Source organism: Ornithodoros turicata, chromosome 5 (assembly GCF_037126465.1).
Source record: "Ornithodoros turicata isolate Travis chromosome 5, ASM3712646v1, whole genome shotgun sequence".
NCBI lineage: Eukaryota > Metazoa > Arthropoda > Arachnida > Ixodida > Argasidae > Ornithodoros > Ornithodoros turicata.
The window spans coordinates 67,488,737-67,503,847 of NC_088205.1; the positions used below are offsets into that span (position 1 = coordinate 67,488,737).

General features: G+C 46.2%; 1 protein-coding gene and 1 non-coding gene across 2 annotated transcripts in view; one reads left to right on the forward strand and one right to left on the reverse strand.

Annotated features, from left to right (window-relative positions):
• LOC135396155 (guanylate cyclase soluble subunit beta-1-like) overlaps positions 1 to 15,111 on the forward strand; it is a 113,660-nt gene that overhangs the window by 35,927 nt on the left and 62,622 nt on the right. The window lies entirely within an intron of this gene.
• Trnat-ggu (transfer RNA threonine (anticodon GGU)) lies at positions 8,291 to 8,363 on the reverse strand. The gene has a single exon. It is a non-coding gene; the product is annotated as a tRNA-Thr (tRNA).

Genomic DNA, 15,111 nt, shown 5'->3' on the forward strand with positions numbered 1-15,111 from the left:
CTTGAAGAGCCGCCGAAAAACAGCAAATTGGTCATAGTCAAACGCCCTTCCAAACTTCTTAAATCTTCTATGAAAATATCTCTTTTTGCTAAGATAACTGCGTGTGAGAGCAGAAAACCAAATTGGGTATTTGCCCCGACGTGGTATGGTATATGGGACAAACTCAGAAATAGCATTTCTAATAATGTTGGTGAAATTCAACACTGCATCATCAGGAACAATACAGTTATACACAGAGGAGAAATCGCATGCCGCAAAATGGTGATACAGACCAACATAATCTCCCTTACGCAGATCCAGTCGAGGGGTAGATGACAATGAATGTACGCGCGCGCACAATAACAGAAGACATAGGGGAGGATGGTGAGTGTCAACCGGAACAATGGACGAAACGGAACACTCCAAAGAAACATCAAGGTTTGAAAAACACAAGTCTAGAAAATTACCATCCTTGTTAGGTATGTTGTTCAACTGAGCTAGCTGATGAAAGCGCGCAAAATCAAGCAGAACATTACCCAGATGAAACGCGGAACAATTACGTGACCCTCTGTCATTAAGGAAGTCAACACCAGGAACATTAAAGTCACCAAGAATTAGAACTTTGGAGTTAACATTCATAAGCTTCTGCCCTATTGCGAGTAAATAGTTTTCAATAACAGTTACATTAGAACCTGGAGAAAAATAATGCACACCTATTAAGATTCTGTCGTTATCACGAAAGCAACATTCAAGCCAAACACATTCCGGTACAAGTTCCCGATCAGAGCGACGAGATACATTGAAATGAGACCGAACAGCAGTAAGTGAACCACCACCCCTCTCATTTTGAGTTTGACAGCGATCGGACCTTTGAACAGCATAAGACAAAGGAAAAAAAGAGGAACTGGGTATACCTCGCCACAACCATGTTTCAGTGAAGCATATGACATCAAAACAGCATTTAAACACACAACATCTTTTGTCCTAAGACCCCGTACATTCTGATAATAAACGCTACACTGAATAACGTCAAACAGATTATGCGGAAGTGAGCCCATTTTCACCTGTGTGTGTGTGTGGGGGGGGGGGGGGGGGCTCTCTTTTATATTTTTTCAACTTGGGGGCGGGGGGTCTGTTTATGGGAGTAGCCGAATTTGTCGTGTGACGAATTCAACCTCTCCCTAGTATTTTTTCTTCATCAACATCAACATCTGTGCAGATGCGACGCTTCATTTACCTTGATTCACTATTTAATCTACCCCGTATATCCTCCCAAATATCCCTGTAACTTAAAAATATTTTTTCTGTTTAGAAGTAGCATACTGTTGTCTCCCAGTATCGAACCCAACAGCTTGTCGCCACCACCACCACGATGTTCGTTCCTATACAGCGCATGGGGACAAATTTGATTTGCATTATGTTGGGGAAAACAGGCTGGTACAAGCAGAAAGTGTGCTTCGATTGTGCAGACGTGCCTTGACTGCTTGACGACAACGGCGAACAGAGAGTTCGATGTTGCTCGCCATTTTTATTCTACTGCAAAGACGTCGCTTAGCCAATTGGTCATTTGGTTTCTTGTGTGTTCGCCTTGTTAGGTGTTTTTTGGTATGCTTCTCGTCTTAGGGTTACGATAGCGGCCACTGTGACCGCCCAAGCAGCACAATGTACTGAAAGTCGAGTGCAATATGGGTGGACGGTATATGCCTTATCAATGTTCTTTAGTGTTACGAGTCCGTTCAAGGCCTTCCACCTACCCGTCCACCCCTATTACACTCGACTTTCAGTACATTGTGCTGCTTGGGCGTAGCATGATAAGTGAGACACTGCAGCATAATACCACTCGCCGTGTATTCACACAAGCGACATCCCCCAGAATACTCCAGCGGAAGGTGCGAAAAACATCATAGCTTTCTGCTGTCACGTACACTGCTAACCATAGGGAATACACCCTGCTACACAGCCACAAGATATTCCGTAGGAGACGACAGGAAAGACGCCGACGGTGTCGCCTGCTGGGTGTCGTCTGCTAAGTGCGCAGTATGCCACTCCCGCTATTCCGTACCGTGTGAATGCTCGACATAACACGGGACGAAACTTCGGCTCTGTGAGCAGTGTTTTCGTTTTTTCTTCCACTATAATCTTCCGTGAGGATTTCTATCGTGTTAACATATGGGCACCCAAAAGGCCACTCAGGAGAAGAACACCGATTCGAGCAGCCGCCTGTGTCCTGAGACACACGACAGCGGTAAACCCCCCTTTTGGGTACCGCTCACTTTCGAAAGAGGAGATCGCTCATCTCCTTTGCGACTGAAAAGGGATACCCACAAACGTAGGACCAGCCTCACCTTCGGTAAGTTATGTCGAGCGCGCCGTGGTAACAGACATATTCGCGGGAACATACATTCGCGATTTCTGCTGAGCATAGGAAAACAGGAAAAAAAAAAAAGCTCAATGCGTGGTGGAGAACTTGTATAGTACACTAGTTCAGTGGCGTATCTGGAAAAATATTTGAGAAGGGGCTCTCTGGGGACTTTACATGGGGGAGGAGGATTTCACCCTCGTTTTCCTCTCCCAAATGCACTACCCAAGGTAGGACTTCGGGAGGGGGTGGGTTTGAACCCCCGAACCCTCCCCCTCTCTGCCTACGCCACTGCAGTGGTTATCAACGTCTCTATCAGGTACACCCACTGAACTATATGAACATAATGTTTAAAAGGATCGTATAATTTATGCGCATTTCTGTAGGCTACATTCGCCCATGTCCTCTACACTCTAGGAAAAAAAGGAATAAAATGGGGAGTAATTGCAGCTTCTAGTCCCCTAGACTGCAATTACTCCCCATCTTGGTCCCCTAACCCCGACATTTAGTCCCCAGGACTGCAAATTGTCACTCATCTGCACAAATGGTCTTCCGAATGCAACAGTCTATGTAAATATGTGCTCTTGGTCAATTTGATGGCATAAGGTTGTATTACTCAGCCAACTTAGCAATTTTCCACCCCGACAGAGTAAGAAACAGTTAGCGCTTCTTTCTTCGCAAATTATACCCTATGTAGGTCGTAAGATTTTATATCACTCCCATATCACTGTTGACTGTGTTATTGGAAGTATTTTCATGCATGCACACTAATTTTGTTCCTGGGACACTTAGAACAGAGTGTGAAGTGCAGTCTCCATTCTGTGAGATTCATTGACTCCCGTGCATTTACTCCCGAAAGGGACTATTTTTTGTGGCAATGCATTTACGCCCCAAAAGGAGTAAAATCACTCTTTTTTTTTTCGTTAGAGTGTACCAGACAAGACAATCAATCAAAATTCACCATCCACTTGTTTTCTTCTCTCTTCCTTTCTTGTTTGTTCCTCTTGTTCTGAAGAGTGTCCTGCGGCTGTTCCTTATCTTCAGCTACTAGGCGAATGAACACAAAATTGGCAGCCAGATAGCTGAGCTGAAGAGCGCATCGGTAGGCTCTTCCGCGCAAGAAATATGTAGACCGAAACCAATTAATTACTCGAAAAATAACTGATGTCGACGTGGCGTTCTTAGTAGAACATTTTTCGCTCGAGGTTCCGATTGGTAAACGAAAGACTCCGAAAGCGTCCGAAGTGAAATTTAAAAAGTTGGGAAGTTTATTTAATGAATGAGGGTATGCAAATGAGCCGCTCATAGCTCAGTTCTTGGCCGATGTCTCAGGGATGTTCAGGGAAAAGATAGCTTTTCGATAGCGCCTCCTGTTTAGGAATTACTCAGCAGGGGAACTTCGTGAAACACCCCGTGCATCACCGAGCAGATGACGCTTGATCTGAAACCTTTCACTCTGCCTAAAACCACAGCGAGCGTTCGAAGTTTTTCCTCTACAAAGAATGTCACCAGCCTCTGCCAATCCAGTCTTCCTATTATTATTCTGTCATATCTTAACAAGAACCACCCTTTCCCTTCTAAAGTTGTTCCTCCGTCACCAATAACCCTCATGCCATACCCCCCATCCAGTTATGAACAGACAAGACCCGACAACACAAGGCCGTCATTAACACCTCGTGGGGATGTCAAAGAGCTGGGTTAACTGGTGACGCCTCCCACAACTTTTGCGTCGTCGAACGAGGTCGAGAGAATAAACTAGCGCAAAACAAGTAAGTCTTCGACCATGTATTGATCGCTTTGGTCGGTAACGAGTGCGACTACGAGAAAAAGAAACGCGGAGTTGGAACGCATTCTCTCGGAGATAGAAGGAGTGGTTGGTACCCTCTACCACGTTAGCGACAGAGATTGCTGAGCAGACTATTCATCATGCTGTCCTGCAGTCTCCAGTCCGCAGTCGATCCTTCTTTTTTTCCTTTCTCTATATGCAGATTGTTCCACATATCGAGATATGATTGGCTAGCCGTCATGAACACTTGTGTGAATGCACGGTCGGATAGTGTAGACGACGTCCGCGGGGGAGTAACCCTATACGCCAGTGCGCTAATTCGATTACAAGACGAACGAGGTCGGGTGTCTCTCTTTCTACTTGTTTTCAATGGAATGGAACTTCCGCCGTGATTAGCGGTGCGCATTTTTATTGCGAAGGCGCGGTTAATCAGAGCCTAGGGAAAATATCGCTGCAAAATTTATAGCTCGAAAAATGTGTTACGGAAAACAACTCTACTTGAGAAAGATGCCGCTCGAGACGAGTGTTGACGCGGAGATGGAGAAGTCGGCGCGTTATATGCTTGACGGCGCTGTTCAATGGTCACTGGTTTCAAGACTGTCCTGTTCGTGTGACAGGGGGTGTGACAGGGGTGTGACTGGCAACAATGTCTGAGAGAAGGTACTGAGGGCGAGTGCGTACCCTCGTGATTTCCTAGCATGACTTGGTGCGTTGATAAGACGATAGCCAGCAACTAGAAACTGCCCAAGCAGCACAATGTACTGAAAGTCGGGTGCAATAGGGGTGGACGGGTAGGTGGAAGGCCTTGAACAGACTCGTGAAACTAAGGAACATCGATAAGACACATACCGTCCACCCCTATTGCACTCGACTTTCAGTACATTGTGCTGCTTGGGTGGTTTGAATTACACTGATGGTGGTCTGTCATCCACTGTCGCATACTACGTACCCGCAGCCCTTGCGTCGTCGGACGTTTCCAAATGATAAATTCGCTTCGAGATGTACAATGGGTGTATTCCTCGGACACTGCGCGCGGCTGGCGACATTTTACGAGTATCTCGTAAGCACACGATTGTACTTGCATATTTTGACCATCTCGTCAGTCAGCGTCTCTCGTACGCTTTCTTATGTGCTTTGATGTTTCGTTCACGTTATGCGTCACCATGTACTAGAAGCAAAAAAAAAATAAAAATAAAATACTAAATACTACCGCTAATAAAATACTACTGCTACTATAATCCGCTTTGATTTGACTGCGCGACGATCTCGAGGAGTTGGTGCGGTTAACGATAAAATGAAAAGCAAGGGAATGAACGACTGAAAAAGGGGAAGAAGAGGATGGACTGACTGATTCATTGAGATATAAAAATATGAAGAGGAGGATATTTCAATAATGTACACACTTTTCACCGATATGTATTTATCAAACGCGTTAGTATAGGTCGCTCGCTGCTTTCACTTCATCTTCTTGAGTGAGAGAATACTCCACCGCAAAACGGGGACCCGGCTCGGAGTTTTTATATCCCTCCAGCGGCGAAGAGTTTATATCACCCAACAATATTTCAAATAAAATGTTTCAATTGCGTACCCATTTTACCCCGAGATATTTGTAAACTGAACGGTTGTGTTTCACAGCATTTGGAAGCATGCAGTCCGACGCTGCGCGGAGCGGAAGCTACCTGTGGTATTTATCCGCAAGAATATCTAATCTATCAAATCAGACAACCGTATGAGAGTGGCGGCCGTTCGATCAATTGTTCCCTACGCAACATCGCAGTGGGGATTCGTTCACCAACATCTGTAATAACAAAGGGAACGGCTGTCTATCCAGATTGCACATGCTCGGGAGAATGTGGCCTATAGGCTGACATGTCAGGAACCACGCTAGACAATGTAGACGTATCGAAAGGCACAATAGGGAGCTCTAGTGTATCGTACGCTATCGACTTTGCGAACGTAAGGGACAGCGTTGATGGTTCTGCGCAGAGCCATATCAGAAACAGAGTTTCGCGCAGTGCGCAGAACCACCAAATACGCTATCCTGTACGTACGCAGGGGTGATAGCGTACGATGTACTAAACTTCACTAATGAAATACTTGATTCGTTTTTTTTTTTTTTTTTTTTTTTGTATGACTGTTCTTACGTGTTTTAGGCTTATGAACCACCCGTCGTTGACGTAAAGAAGACCCGTACGTACGATAGTCGTGATATCCAGTTATACCTGCACCACGTGACCCAAAACTGATAGACCCGTTGTTGAATGTACGAGACATGTAAGCGTTACGTTACCTATTCTGCAATGAAGCAGCCATGACACCAAGATTTCGCAGAACGCGGGTACGCTCATTCTTGGAAAGTAACTAGCTGTAATGTAAGTAAGTAAATAAGTGACTTGGAACTGTAACTTAACTCTACTCTGCTTCCACTCTACGTCAGTTTCTCTTACTTCACTAGATATTATTTGATCAGAGTAAATGTCACTGTAATAAAATAACCCTTTTCGTGCTGTAACTATAGCTTTTAAAATGACTTTTCCCTTAATGTGGCCTCACTTACGCAGCGAGGTCACCAAACACATACGCAAACCGTAAGAAAGTAGTGGTATATTGAACACACTAATTACTCTTGCGCACTGCTTATACTATAGTATAGGCAGTGCGCAAGGAAGGAATAAGCCAGAACTTCAAAAAAGCTGGCTTCTACTACAGTTAAAAATGTATATGTACTACGTATTACAAAACTTCCACAGCGTACTACGCATTATGCGTAAACGCACTATGAGAAAAATTCGCAAAGAGCTTCTCTGCTCTCATTTCTTTTGGGGAACGCGGCAATTTCCCTCCCATTATTTGGAAGGACCGCCAGCAGGAATTCGTTACGTTCTTCTTCTTTATAAGGGTTAAAAGAGGTAAAAGAGGTCAGCACGGCAAGTTGCATAAATTTCACATATATAACTCGGCTTGTACGTGTAAAGTTACAGGCTTCGGAAGCTGATAGAGGATTCGATTACTCAGCAATCGGTTTCTTTGAATCGGAACAGTCGATTTCCCTCCTCCATTGAACTTATCCACCGTTTTTTTTTCTTCTTTTCTTTTTTTTTGTGTGAATGGAAGTGCCTCAGGACGAGTGCCGCCAGTATATCGAACACACACTGTTCTTCTTCTGGGCACCATCCTCGTCATTGTCATGGTATTTAAAGTGTTAGGGATGGCATGTGTTAAGGGTTCATAGGTATAGTCAACAACCCGGTGGATAGAAAAAAAAAAGCCCAAAAACAACATAGTCGTTTACGATTCGTCAGTTTGTTCGTAAAGACTATGGCTTTTTCCTATCCACCGAGCTGTTGACTTACCTATGAACCTTAACATGTCATCCCTAACCCTTTATGTACCATGCAAATGATGAGGACGATGCCCAGAAGAAGAAGAGGAACAGCGTCTGTTCCCAATATCGGCCCCTCTCGTCCTGAGGCACTTCCCTCAACATTTCCTTACCGATTCGCTAGATTTTCAGTGCCCTTCTGTGTGTGTGTTTTCTTTTTCTTCTTCTTTTCACTGTCCTTGTAACCTTCTTTTCTACGGCGTACCACCAGCGTGAAAGGGACCGACATAAATTTTCCGAGCCACACTGAGGATTACATATAGTACATTGCTGGTAGCACGGACATTTCGTGTTACGTGTCCGACTCACGTCTGGCACTGCTCCACTTACAGAGAACGTGGCACAGCCTCAAAACAGTTCACTTCGTACCCCCTCCCAGCCGTTATTATGGGAGAGGCAACGTGAGCTTTCGACCAATACCATTATCCGTTTGAACGAACTGTACTTCGCTTCGGACACGTTTCGCTTTCGTGCACCACGGTGTGTGCACTGTCGGTGGCATGTGCTGGGCGCTTCGTTTCGGCCGACCTTATTTATGGCGGTCATGTTGTTGGTATATATCTAAGCACAAAAAAAAAGAGAAGCGTATTTTATTTGTTTTTCTCTATGACCGCAATGGCAGAGCTTTGGCTTAGTCTGTAGTCGGCAACGTGTGAGGTTTGCGTTTAGCTGGAGTTTTACAAGGCAGCTTCTGTATGGCATTTTTGTGAGGTTGGTTTGGGCGTTGCTATTTTGAAAGACGAATAGAAACTAACGATGAAAGATGGGAGTCACTGAAAAGGTTAGCTAGCTGTAGGACTCGAACCCACATCTTCTGGATTACCGGTCCAGGGCTCTACCAATTGAGCTAAGCTAACACGCCTTCTCAGCCACTTCCAGGGTGCGTCATCTGAAGGGACAAACCAGTCACTCTCTCTCTCACTCATCCTCCTTTCACTCTTATATTTTTGCACACTCATACACGCATTCATACGACAGGGATCGACGCAAGCGGCAATTGTTGAACAAGAGAGAACTGATGTTCTGAGGCTGGAACATTTCTTAGGCAACTTGAGGCCTTGTAGGTGATTGTCCCTTCTATGTTGTTCCAGCCTCAGAACATCAGTTCTCTGTTGTTCAACAATTGCCGCTTGCGTCGATCCCTGTCGTATGAATGCGTGTATGAGTGTGCAAAAATGTAAGAGTGAAAGGAGGATGAGTGAGAGAGAGTGACTGGTTTGTCCCTTGGACAAACCAGTCGTTCCACCACGTTCCACCATGTCGTTCCAGCCTCAGAACATCAGTTCTCTCTTGAATAAAAACTGCTATCCGGTATTTGCAAATAAAAATATTTTTTTGTTGTTGTAAAATGAGGGCTACATGCATGTTTTTATAAACTAGATAAGTCTTTGTCCACGGCAAAGCTTCACAGTTATAGGTATATGACACATTGTGTGGGTTAGAGTAGATAGCTAGCGTTATGAAACATGAAGGTTACACAAAGCAGAAAACTCTATAAAAACGGAGATTTCGGAGTGTTAAAAAAATTCCTTAAGGGTTTGGCGGGACGGCGCAGCAAAGCTACACGGATGGGGAGGGTGAAAGGGCGAGGGGAAAGAGAATGGTGATACATCTCAAATAGTGGTGGTTCTCTGCGGAAGGTAAGCATGACAGTGATAATCGAACCTGGGATTGACTCAACCGAAAACCGTTATGAATCGCCACGAGTCTTGTTTAACCGCGTAACCTAATCGACCAGAAAGTGTTTTTCCTCTGGCTTATTCGTACTGGAGCTCAACCGAAAAGAATATGAAGCTGTTCCGGTTCGCGAAAAGGTTTAGAGTGTGCTGCACAATTAAAATGATGTAGCATAGCTAGAATTCGGATACATTAGCGCGTGCTTAAAATCCGTTTAAACTTCTCAGTTCGGGAACGGCCACGCTCGTTGCACTGAAGAGACCCGCGTAACATGCGCACTCAAGCCAGTCTAATATTCTCTGCACTACAACGACCAGTGGAATTCGCAATAAGTATTACTTTTTTGGCATAATTCACATATGCGCGAGCTCGAGAGTAGTTAGTCGGATATGCCCTTATCTCGAAACATCCACAGCCTCAAAAACTTGTTTTGTTTTTTTTTTCTTCCTATCTGATTACCGGGCAAGGAACACCGAACTTCTGGAACATAACTCGTTTAGACGAGCCAGTCACGTGGACCGGTACTAGACCGGAGTTTGTATGATTTGGTTAATGTATGCTGGTCAAGTGTACTCTGCCTATGTCTCGCGAACTGAATGACGCGTGAACGTGTGCTCTGTATTATGTTCTGCTGCCGAGCTGAGCACTCCAAACAGACGTTGGGTGTGGTGTTGACTTCAGTCTCTGATCCACTGCGTCATGTGGGGGCTCGCAACATTTGGTAGACCACAGAATGAAGCAGAGAGGGTGGAAAGTACAGCTGTGCCTTAGGTCCGCAAGGGTTAACCCGGGAGCTTACACGAAGCATAACGTACCATCTGCTCGCAGCATATCATGACGTGGAAACACAACCACACCGACACACCACAAACCGTCTTCTATTATTTTTTTTATTCATTTAATGGTAATCCTTCTACCTATTCAACGTGACCTACTTCTCGCGCTATGGAATCTGACACGTGGCCTTGCTTTTCAAAAGTTTCATTAAGTGTCTCGTTATATGCACGAACCTGGAGCTGAAGTACCCTTAAATAAATCTTTCTGACTAGGCGGATCTTAGATTTTTTGTCGTCTTATCTTTATGGAATATCACGCATCGCTCTTCTTGTAAAAGTGCATCGCACGTGCATGACTTAACACGCGAAAAAACAAGGGCCTGAACACTACTGTCCTTTACGGAGTTGTTCACGAGTTGCTAACAAGAATATCATCTGACATGACCACACGTTGCAATCATAACCATTGAATGATCTGTGGTTGTTCTAAGTTGTAGCTCTTGACAAGACGAACCTTATTAATACATCGGGAGGGGGGATTTATTGGCAGAATTATTACATTGGCTTTAAACTTACCCCCATGATAAGGGAATCTCCTGCACATCCTTGCCACTACATTCGGCGTGTTTCCCTTCCTATCCTTCCTAACACGTTTGTTTTGTCGGGTTACAAATCTTACAGGGAAGTTGGGGAAAGTTTGTTTGTGCAACTGAGTACGATATTTACCCCGTGTGCCCTATACGGGAGACACTTTGGGGCGTCAGTACTGGCACTTCTAGCTTTTCTCGAGCTTCTATTTCTCCCTTCTGCTTTATCTGCAGCTTCGTTCTTTCGCACGGTTAGCGAACGAGTTCGGCAGTGAATGCGGCTCTTCCCAGCCTTCACAATAGGAAATGTATACCAGCGGGGACGCAATGACATCAAATTTTAAAAGCTGTTGAGCGAACTGAACGTGCGATCCTGCTCTTTGGAGTGTGAGCTGCCCGACGGGGAGCGCCATTTTATAAAATGTGACTTACCGTCTGTCTAGACGAAAAAACCCAAACAAAAGGTATTCCTTAGTGCCATGCGTCTGGTCGCACCAACCTACACGACTTTACACTCCGGCACCAGTAGGTTTACAATGTTAGTAAGTAGGAGTTTTTTTCAAATTGATCTCTACAATTTGCCAGGTTACAAAGGTACAACCTACCAGGAATCACAAGCTATGCTTACTCCATTCATCACCAGGAACCACGCCATTCCTGTGCTATGGTAGTAGTGGAAGCAAGAAAGAACGTATACAATAGTCTGACTGCTTCAGGAAGCTTCCTAAGACCAATCTGTCTCTTCCTTTTCCTTCTTAGTGCTACCGCTGACAAAAGCACATCCGTTATCAGTATCTGCTACAGCTCTTTGCATGGGCAGCCAGAAGGAAAGTGAAGAGGCGGGTCCGTTTCCAGAAATAGCCTGTTTTGGCGTCCCAACGACGGGTTTCGCATCTTTGTCGCAACCATTACTATCGCGCTAGAAGGCGTACCTTTGTGACACGGTCTTCCTATTTCCGGCATAGGAAATGGTTATTTAACCTGGTGAACTTGAGAAAAAAAAAACCTTACCGTTACCTCCCTTGTTACAGCTTGACAGGGTTCACGGCAGTACTAAATAAAATAAGTAAAATCAAACTTTTTTAATAAACATGTAGTACGTTGAAAAACATTCCCGAAGATGACCACTGTCTACTACATACTTTTAGGACACACCAGCGGCATAGCCGAGCAGGTTAAGGCGTCCGCTCGTTGATGGTAGTCAAGGTGGTGCTGAAGAGTGGGAGGTGTGGGGGGGGGGGGCGTTCGAATCCTACCACCGGCTCTGATGTGCGAGGTTTTCCCTGGGTTTTCCGGCAGCCTTTCCAGACGAATGTCGACACACTTCCCCCTGAAGTCGGCCCAGGACGCATACTAACCCTCCCCCGTCCCCCACTCCTTCCAGGGGTCCCCTGTCCGTCTGTCCAGGTCTGTACGCCGCTCATATAGCCACAGTGGCTTCGCGGCGCTGACACTGAATTAAAAGAAACCTTTTGGACAATTCGTTTTAGCCCAATCTTGGCACGTTAGATGAGTAGACTTCGCACAGAATCTCTACCTGATGAGGCCCCACATCGTTGTACACTCCCGAACGCACCCACCCATATGAGTGTGGATGATGGACCAAAGTAGGGTATGTAGTCAGCTTCATGGTACGGACACACTGTACGTGGAAAATAGTAATCATAAAATAAACGGATCTGTGAACAGCAGCGTAGACCATAATGAGTCAATGTACTGTCCGTAAAAAAGAAAAAAAAAAAGAAAAGAAAAACAGAAAGAACGGGCAGCACACGGACGAGGTCCAGAAAAACATTGGTGTAGATAACGTTTAAACCCACATCCTACGTCGTACGTCCTTGTGACATCGTGTGTTGGCCCGAAATACGAGAAGTACTTATATTCTCTATTTGGTAAATTTTGCCACGTCATTTAAATGGAAAGTAAACTGCACGTACATCGTTGAAATAAATGTGTCTACGAGCATCTAATTCCAAACAACGTACGGCTAGTTGGTGACACTAAACCAACGACAATACGCTATGCAAGTAGGTCAGCCTTTCGCGCAGCCTACCAGCTCGCGTGGCGCAGTGGTTGGCGTGCTGGCCATGTCACGTCAAGACTGGAAGGTACCCGGGTTCGAATGCTGGTGTCGGCTGTGCTGTCTGGGGTTCTTCCTGTGTTTTCCTCAGACGCTTTGAGACTTATGTCAGCACCCTTAGTTCCCTTAGAAGTCGGCCCAGGACGCACATTCCTCCAGGCCGTCAGTGGTGACGTTGCCCACCTCTGTGAGGCCGACAACGGCCTGAGTGGATAGTGGATCCTGAGTGGACAGTCAGTTTGTCACCGTGCTTCCTCCAACCTTTGCTTTCTCTCATGCGAAGAGACCACGGAAGAGACGCACTGTCGTAGCGCATATGCTATGGCGGTGTATCTCTGCGCATGAGATAAAGTAAAGCGTAGAGAAGAAGCGTAGAAGTGTCCGCTCAACCAGAGAACGGCTCTGCGCTCAACGGGCCAGCAATAAGGGGACGCTCCTAGCAGTCGCTTCAAGAGACTCTTCACAGGAAAGGACACGTGCGTCTCTCGTTGAGCTTATTTGGGAGGAGGAACAATGAGGTCGCTTCCCAGGCACGCAAGAAAAGTGAGTTGCGGAGGAATTAAAAAAGGAATTTGAGTGCTAGAACACACCGAAGAAATGCCCTTAACCATATCCCAATTATCACGAGGGGACAAAAACCGTCCTGAAAATTCGCACAAACCTCAACGAGATCGGTATTTCCGTGTGAGTCAACGCTACAGATTCACTCCTAACGCCACTATCACGATTGATATCAATAAACGTGGCATCAATCATCTCTGGCTTTAGCATATCTCTTGGGGCTATTAAGATCTTACATGTACGACAACTTCTACGCCTGCAGTTACTAACAGACAGCGTGCACCATCTGATATGTGCATGGCTCATGTTGCTACTTTTATGCATTTGTGCATTGACATTATCTGGTCACGAGGGCTTCATATCTTAATATTATTCATCCCATCACATCACCATTCCATCTCCCATGTTAGCCAGTGTGCCCGGGGGTAGTGAGACATCCAATTTAAGTAGCAAATTTCCTCACTCTTCGTCACTACATTTATTTGTCGTTGTTTATCACGTTGTTGATGTGTTTGAATTCTGTGATGCCGTTGCAACAGCTGAGACATGGAAGAAAAGTTCTTTGCAGTCGTTCTTTGCATTCAGAGATCCGCAATTAACTCGCGAAACTGCGAATACTGCATTTTTCCGGTCCAAGCCTCACACCACGATATGGTAAAAAGTTCCTTCAAGCGACAGACCCACGTCTGTTTGCGGCGTGTGGCATTGTTCCTCTTTTCCAGTCACCGATTCCTTTCGTGTCATTCCAATCAAGTGGGTGGACTGTTTGTCGCATTACTGTCACACCACTGCGGAGGAAAATTGCGAAGGGTTGCAGATCTCCCGTCGGCTGTCGTCGAGGATCTCGTCTGCAATTGCAGTATGCGCACGTTCTGTTGCTCCAAAAGGGGCCGCCTTCGCATATCGGATTGTAATCTGACTGCGCTTACCATGCATAGATTGCTTTCGATTCCGCTCGTCTTCGCGTGCGTTGAAGGGGACTGCGGGGCAAAGCGCGTGAGACAGGGTACGGCGAAGAGAGTTGTGCTTCTCCGAAAACGACGGATAACGAGAGAAAATTTGTCGAATGAGAACGTGTTAAACTGCCGGGGGTGTTAGCGGTGACGACATGCTTTCCGTTGTTCATCTCAGTTGCGCTGGTAGCGAGAAATGTCAGCGAACTATCTGATAGCTTTAAGGAAGCAAAATTCACAGTGAGGAAGACAGTGACACTGTGGCGGCATTGCCAGCGCCATCACATCAAGGCGCGAATAATAAATAGCCTTGCCTCGCTCAGCCCGAGCTCTCGCTCTGACCTGGCAATTCCACCGCCATGTTGTTGTCTGGTCTCGTTAGTCTTCAGTAGCACTACAGTGGTGACCCGGACAATACCTTGGACAATACCTGACGGACCTGGACATGGCAGTCGTCAATTCCTCCGGCTTCTCGGAACTGCCCGCTCCGCCTGTGTCCCAGGTCGTCTTCGAAAGCTCCGCCCACGCCTTGTCTCAGCGGGTTCGTCACCTTACCCAGTTGGTCGCAAACCTTTTATGCCGACCAAGATCATCAACTTCCTGCCGCGCTGACCATCGCGCAGACTCCCCATCGGTTCCTGCGCGTTCCTGCTCCCGAACCTCCAGCAGACTTTGTCACTACCACCACCGTGTCGGCGCCGATGCACGACGCTGCCTCCTACCTTGCTCGTGGTCGCGACAGCCGAAAACCTTTTCCACGACAAGAGCGCCCGAGTCCACCAGCAGCCGCCTTTTCCACATCATTGACCGTACCAGCGGGATGCGCTTCCTCGTTGATACGGGCGCGGAAGTAAGCGTCATACCCGCCGACAAATTTTCACGCCGACCCCGACAGCAGTGCTTCAGCCTAAGAGCCGCCAACGCCTCTACCATACCCGTTTACGGCCAACGGTCTCTAACCCTCAACATCG